Below are 8,019 nucleotides of genomic sequence, written 5' to 3' on the forward strand. Positions count from 1 at the left end.
AGTTTAGCTTAGTATGCAAGTCCCTAGAAATTAGATATGTACGAATTAAATTTTGATAAACACTATCAAATTACTTTCTAAAAGATCTTTACCAATCTTCCTATTTATGGCTAGTGTTTGAGAAGGTCCTTCCTCTGCAGCCACAACATCTCTAGGGTCTCCTCTTCTCATTGGCATGTTTTTATTCTTTCTGAAATCACTAATAATAATATAGTGAAAATAGCTATGATTTATTAAGCAAAGGACTAGGTTGCACTAAGCACTTGACAAACACCATTTTAGGGGTTGGGGATGTGGCTCATGTAGTTCAGTGGTACAGCCCTTGTAGCATGCTCAAGGTCAAGGTCCTAACCATTTTATCAGCTAATTATGATCCCTCCTCGTTTGGCAGCCCAGGCAACAGAAGCTCAGAGAGGTTGAGGGGTTGAATGACTTGCCAGAATGGCACATGACAGCAAGGTACAGGAGAGGAATTTGCATGGAGTCCTGGGCACTTAGGAGCAGAGGTGTCAAACAGAGACAGATTTAATGACAAGGCTTGCGATTGTCTTAAGAATATTATTTAGTCGGTATTTGATAGTTAAAATGTTAGGGTCGCAGTTGTGAAAATCAAGTCTCCAGCAATGCATAAATAAAGGCTTGTTTTTTGGTTTTTTAAATCTTTCAGATTTAAGGAGCTTCCCACAAACTCCAAGTGCATTGCATGGATTTCATCATTCTCCTGAACTGTGCGTCTGGGAGATGGGTGGAAATAGAATCACCTCCATTCTAGAATACAGGGAGAAGACGAAAGATTTCCAACTTCCCAGTGACCAAACCCAGATCCAATGGCTAGGTTCTGCCCTTGAGTTCATGTTTGCCCCCAGGGTAGTAATTCACAGGAGAATAAGGCTTTGTGTGCACATGAGCTCCTTATTTCAAAGTGGTCAGAACAGGTACCCAGAGGGAGAAGCAGGTGGGGTATGTTGGTGGTCTTAAAGGGAATGATTGCAACTTGGAAAAGGTGAACCTGGCTGTCATTTCTCAGAACCACAGGAGACTTTAAAAGATGGTTGCCCAGACCAGCTAACCTGAAGATAATGATGTTAGAGGGCCCAATTAGATCCCTCTGTCCTCTCCTCCCTGCCATCTCCCCGCTCACCTTGCCCCACCTGCTTCCCATCACTTCCCTTTCCACTGAGGAAGCAGAACCTCAGGGTAGGGCGTTGGAGTCTGGATTTCTCTTATGGGCCCCAGATGGGCTTCATTATCTACCTGCCGGGTGTGCAGCCCCACCAGGTCAGAGGTGGATTTCCTATGTAGGTGAAAAGCTGCAGCTTCAGGGACCTTCCTTGCTCGGGCAGGAGCCCAGTGTTGTGCTCCCTAGACATTTGCAGAAACACATGCAAAATTTTCACTGCACATTGGTTGCCTGGACTTTCCTTCATGTACTTGGCCTGGAGCATCTGTCTGCACTTTTGGGGTTCACCTAAAGGAATATTAACTAGGAAATGTCCTTTCATTTGGGCTTATCGGGCTCTAGTCATGTCATGTCACACCCATGTAAGCTGTTGCCAGTGCATCCTGTGCTGACTGCACCTGGTTGGTGGCAGGAAGCTGCAGGCCAGAGGTTATATTCCAATATGTCCTGTGAGGATGCGATTTCAGGGTAAAAGCTTATTGCAAGTTCTAACAACTAGCTCAGAGAGTTGGAAACTAAATACCAGGAACTACTACTGTGAGAATCTGATTGGTTTTGAAAATCCTTATACTGTTTGTTTAGTTTTTCCAACTGATTGCCCACAGGGGTAACTTGATCAATAATGCAGCCTTTATTGACTTCTTTTTCTTCCCTTTCTCATGTTTCAACTCTCTTACTAGTGTTTCTTGAGGTAAACTCTCAAATAAACTCCTCCTTTCACTCAAAAAAAAAAAAAAGAAAGAAAAAGAAAAAAGAAAGAAAAGGTATGTCCTGTGGCATCTAGCCTAGATGTGCCAATAGAAGAGAGCAAGGCTTGAAATGTACAGAGTCAGAGGTTGACCATAGAACATTCTTCCAGTTACCAGTTGTGTCATCTTGTAAGCAGGGGATGTAATTGTCGTTAACATCTGGTCCAAACAGTTCTTTCCTATCAAGAATCGACCTAATAATGCTACAAATTAAAAATGAATCATTTATGTTTTTTCCTTTTTGACAGAATCATGAGTGTTTTAGTCAGCTTTTGAATCACTGTGACCAATACACCTGGCAAGAACAACTTAGCAGAGGAAAGGTTTATTTTGGCTCACAGTTTCAGAGGATCGGTTCAGGGTTGGCTGACTCCGTAGCTCTGGGCCCAAGGTGAGGTGGCACAGCATGGTGGAAGGGTGTGGCGGAAGAAAGCAGCTCAGGACGTGGTAACCAGGAAGCAGAGAGAGCTTTGCTCATGTGGGACAGAATACAAACTCAAAAGGCATGCCCCCAGTGACCTACTTCCTCCAGCCACACTCACCTGCCTATAGCTACCACCAGGTTAATCCATATGGGTGGATTACCCCACTGATGAAGTCACATATCTGATAATGTATCATTTTACCTCTGAACATTCTTGCATTGTCTCCCATGAGCTTCTGGGAGACCCTTCATATCTAAACCATAACAATGGGAAATAGATTTTGTCAGAAATTATAGTTACAGGGCATGACCCTGTGACACTCATACAAAAGTGAGTATATCAGTGTGTAAAGTCTCATGTTTAATTATATAATGATTAATAATAAAAAAAGAAATTTTAATCATTCATAGTAGGGTAAAAATAGATTTATCTTTATCTTTTCATGTACAAAATATTCCAAAATGATTGTCTTAGAAAAGATTCTATAATATTATGCAGCCAAAAAAACATAGAAAATATGCATTATAGAGATAGGTAGGCAGGTCAACAAGAGATGCTAGATTTTTCTAGATTTTGTCATGTTTAACTTATCTATCAGTTTTCAAAATTTGTGATTTATTGTGACTTCTTCATCAAAATAAATATTCATAATCATAACTGACTTTGTATTCATTTCTTATAGGCTTTTCCTAATCCTTCCCCCTTTTACCACCAAATGAGTGAATATCAGGCCTCACAAAACCTGGACCTGCCCCTGACTAAATTACACTGCATTTCTGAGCCTCATTTCCAATGTTGGCTGCTCGCCCATCCTTATCCTTGCCCACCCATTCCTCCTTTCTTCCACCCCTTCCAATAAGGTTGTAATTCTCCTGAATTTTTTTTTCCATTCTCACTTAGCAAGATAATCTCCTATTTAATCCCAGCCAACTTGTCTTCCCATGTATTAAATTCTTGTAAAATCGGCAGCAGTGATTTTTGCAGTGCTTGGCAGGCAAAGGGCTAGTAAGCATATTAAATTTGGTCTAATTAAAACCTCAGATACAACCAGTTGTTCACTCCATTCTTTATTAGAGTAGAATGGCCTGTAAAAGAAAATTAGACAGATGACTCCTTTCTCATTTTGAATATTCAGTTTGGCCTTTTGCTCAACCATTTTATTGTTAGTAAGAAGGAAGTTCTGGTGAGTTGAAAGCTTTTTCTAATTGAAAAAGCAATACAACAAACTTAGGCTGGGTTGCACAACGTTACATGGATTTTCCAGGCAGTTGTGGTAGAAAGTAGCTAACATAATTCAATAGTTAGCATGTCAGCTTTCTTGTCATTGTCACCAAAAGACCTGACAAGAACAATGTAGAGGAGAAAAAGGTTATTTGGGGCCCTCGGTTTCAGAGGTATCAGTCCATAGATGGTTGATTCCATTGTTCGGAAACAAGGTGAGGCAGAATATCATGGCGGAAGAGCATGGAGGAGGAAAGCAGCTTAGGACATGACAAACAGGAAGCAGACAGAGCTTTCTCCTCACCAGGGACAAAATACAAGCCCCAAAGGTGTGTCCCCAATGACCCACCTCCTCCTGCCATAGCCTATCTGCCTATAATTACCACCTAGTTAATCCATATCAGTGGATTAATCCACCAATTAGGTAACACCTCTCAAAATCTAATCATCTCCCCTCTGAACATTCTTGCATTAGCTCATATGTGAGTGTTTGGGAAACACCTCATATCTAAGCCATAAAAGACAGGAATAGCTAGACTGAGTTACTCAGGTATGGACACCACCCACCCTGATCTGAGGCATATGTCTCCCTCTTTATTAGTCCCTTATCTCTGTCTCCTACTTCCCTTGACATCTATTTAATGTGTCTACTTTGTGACTTACAAGCATGTATTCTTATACAACACATAGTTTTGTTCTGTATGATTGTGTGTATCTAATTTCTAGTAATGGTATGTGATATTAGTATTGTTCCTTACTTTTCTCACTTAACACTGTTTTGAGGCCAATATATTTACATTTATATATTTATATTTGTACTGTTCTTATAAAACAGTGGAAAAAATCTTCTCCCATTCTGTTAACTATGGCTAACTTTGCTGACAAAAATTAATTTTGATACAGTCAGATTCATCAAAAGTTTGCCATATGGTTTACACGTTTTCAGCCTCATGGAAGAAATCTCTCCCCACCTACCACTCTATGATGGCCTCCTATGTTGCCTTCGGTTAGATTCCAGTGTCTTTCTTTTATAGACATTCATCTTTGGATAGCAAATTCAGCGTTTTCTCTAATAGTGATCCTGTCTACGCATCATTTCCTAAGTAGCTTGTCTTTTCTGCATTAATTTCTGCCACTACTTTTTACCTATCAAGAGCCTACAGAGTCTATTCACTTTCATGAGTCCATTTTCTCCCACCTACTCTAGTATATTACTGAGTCCAAATTTCAGATATGTGGAAACTGAATAAAATGCTACTAAGTGGCTCTTGGGTTCTCACTGCCCGATGAGGTATCTCTGAATCAGAAAGAGACACCTCTCTGGGCAATAGCACCCTGAGGGCTGGTGAAGAGTGAGTGGAAGGTCCCTTTGTATGAAAAACAGCCTCTCTTCCCCTCTGTAGAGAGCCTTTGACTACCCCTCATCCAGGCCTGGTAGAATGGGCAGAATGCCCTACTCCAAGGGCTACCCGACCTGTGTGCCAAAACGTAAAGAGCCAAATCAAAGCCAAACTCAGAGAGAAATCCATAATTTTAAACACATATTTAAAAAGAAAAAAAAATAAAGGAAATTGGAAACAAATGAGTTAGGCAATTATGTCAAGAGATTTAAAAACTATATAGCAACAATGCAAACTAAAACAAGAAAGAAGGAAATAATAAAGACAGAGATTAATGGAATTAGATGCTAATAAACTAACACAAAGCACAAACAAAGCATGCTTGACTGCTGGAGAAATCATTGAGAAGCAAGAGTTCTGGAAAGACTGATCAAGAAAAGAAAGAAGAATACATGAATATACATAATATAATAAAAAGGAAAATAACTATGGACCTGGAGATTAAAAGCACTACAAAATGCTGCAATGACTGTTCTTTGATAAATGTGACAACTTAGAAGAACCAGATGTATTTCTGGAAAAACATAAAAGACAACAATTGATGGAATAAAAAATAGAATAATGACTATTTAAAAACTCAAAAAGGAATAAAATATCCCCTCGTCCCAGGATTTTGCTCAGGCAATTTTTAAAGGGAAATTTTACAAAACTTTCAGGGAGGACTCTATCTTTTATAAGATATTCCAGAAAACTGGAAAAGACTCAAAACTGACCGACTCATTTGAGTCACTAAACAATCAGATGACAGCCTGACGGCATATAAAAATAAAACTCTGACCCACCATTTCAGCAACTAGGCAGGAAGCTAACCTATTACCCACAGTAACCGGCTTAGGAAACCAGGCTGCCATCTCTAAACCAGAATTTGAGGAAGTCAAGCCACTGTCTCTAGCCAACAGTAACTAGGACTTGATTAATAATTGACAGATTTCCTAATTTTTGACCCTGCTTCCAACTTCAGACAAACTAGGAAAAACTAAATGTGCACCCTAGTCATTGCATGGGGTGCCTCTGTCTACTACACCAACCACCGTATCCCCGGGCCCACAGCCTCCAGCCAGGGCCCACCCAAAGCCTTGCCTTCTGTTTTAGTTAGCTTTTTATCGCTGTGACTAAACTACCTAACAAGAACAACTTAGAGGAGGGAAACTTTATTTGGGGCTCACAGTTTCAGAGGCTTCAGTCCAAAGACAGCCAACTCCATTGCATTGGGTCCAAGATGATGCAGCACATCATGGGGGAAGGGCCCAGCAGAGGAAAGCTGCTCAGTTCATGATGGGGTCAAGAAGCAGAAAGGGGCATGGGGAAGGGGCCGTAGGGAAAATGCACCCTTTTAGGGCACACCTCCTCCATTCACACCTCACCCACCTACAGTTACCATCCAGTCCATTCAAGCAAGGATGAACTGATTAGATTACAGCTCTCACAATCCATTTTACCTCTGTTCCTGCACTAACAGAAACTTTTTCAGGACACCTCATATCCAAACCATAACACCTTCTTTCCACTATACGTCTGTTCTATGCTGCCTGCCTTGAGTCTCTTCCAAACTGCATGTGGTGGTGGACTTTGCTGACACAGCTTTGAACAAGTAGCTGTTGCCTGTTCTCATCTGTTCGGTCTTTGTTTATTCCACAAAGTTTAGGAAGGTAGTGAAATCTTGATCAGGCAATTGTAAGCTCATTCACTTATTTTCATAGATACAAAATCCTAAATAAAACTGGCCATATATATGTGTGTGTATATGTATACACACACACATGTCTATATTCACACACACACATATGTCTATATTCACACACACACACACACACACACACACATATATATATTCATAAACTGTGTGTATCTTGTACGCAAGTAGGCTTTACATAAGAAATACAAAGATGACTGCAAATTAAAAAACATCTATCACAGCCATTTACCATATTAATGATCAAAGGAAGAAAAATTAGGAGTATCTAAAAATATGAAGAAAGAACATTTGTTCAATACCTATTTACTTTAGAAATGCTCAGAAAACAAAATTTAAAAAAAAAAAAAAAACAGCAAACAGACAATTTACACTACTGGTATGACTCAGCACCCTGTACAGCTAGAGGAAGGAGAAATTGTGCTCCGTTTGTGTACAATATATCAAAAGGTATTCTACTGTCGTGTGTAATAATTAACTAGAACAAGTAAAAGAATAACTACTTAAAAAAAAACAAGGAAGAAACTTCTTTTTCAGATAAAGATTGTGTACCCCAAATCCCATAACAGAATCATGGTATTGGAAAGTTTAGGCACTTTTCCATAAAGATCATCAGGATGGTGATCAGCTTATGATGGGGTTAAGAAGCATTAGCTGCCACTAACTCTTAACATGGAGCTGTGTAATTTGGTCAACATCAGAAGAGGAGAGAAGAGTATACGAGATATGGGGATGGAGAGGAAAAATTAAATAGTTATTACTGTAGTTATTGCAAGTATTAGAACAATAACAGCAATAAACCCATAGCACCATCAGGCAAAGGAATAGAACTAATTAGATGGTATAGCCTGTTTCCCAGATGCAAGATTATATAATAAAGCCAATAGTGTTCATCTACAGCAGAAACTAGAAATGGTAATAGAAACAAGGAGAGAAGAGTAAGACCACTCCAAACATTCGTGGGATCTGGCACAAGAATTCAAATGAAGACCCATTGTATGTTTAAATATTTAAAACTAAAGCTGGTCACAGTTTGCATGTGGTCCTAGCTACTCAGGAGGTTGAGGCAGGAGGATCCCTCAAGCTCAGGAGGTGGGTCAGCTTGTGCAACATAGTGAGACTCCCCCATCTCTTAAAAAAAAATGTAGCCAAGTGCAGTGGCATTTGCCTATAATCCCAGCGATGCAGGAGGCTGAGGCAGGGGGTTCTCCAGTTTGAGGCCAGCCTCCGCAATTTAGCAAGGACTCAAGCAACTTAGTGAGACCCTGTTCTAAAGAAAAAAAAAAGAAAGAAAAATGAAAAATATGTATATTCATGCACATAATCTAAACCAAACTATTTAAAATAAAGT

The sequence above is a fragment of the Urocitellus parryii genome, chromosome 10, assembly GCF_045843805.1.
Source record: "Urocitellus parryii isolate mUroPar1 chromosome 10, mUroPar1.hap1, whole genome shotgun sequence".
Taxonomy (NCBI): domain Eukaryota; kingdom Metazoa; phylum Chordata; class Mammalia; order Rodentia; family Sciuridae; genus Urocitellus; species Urocitellus parryii.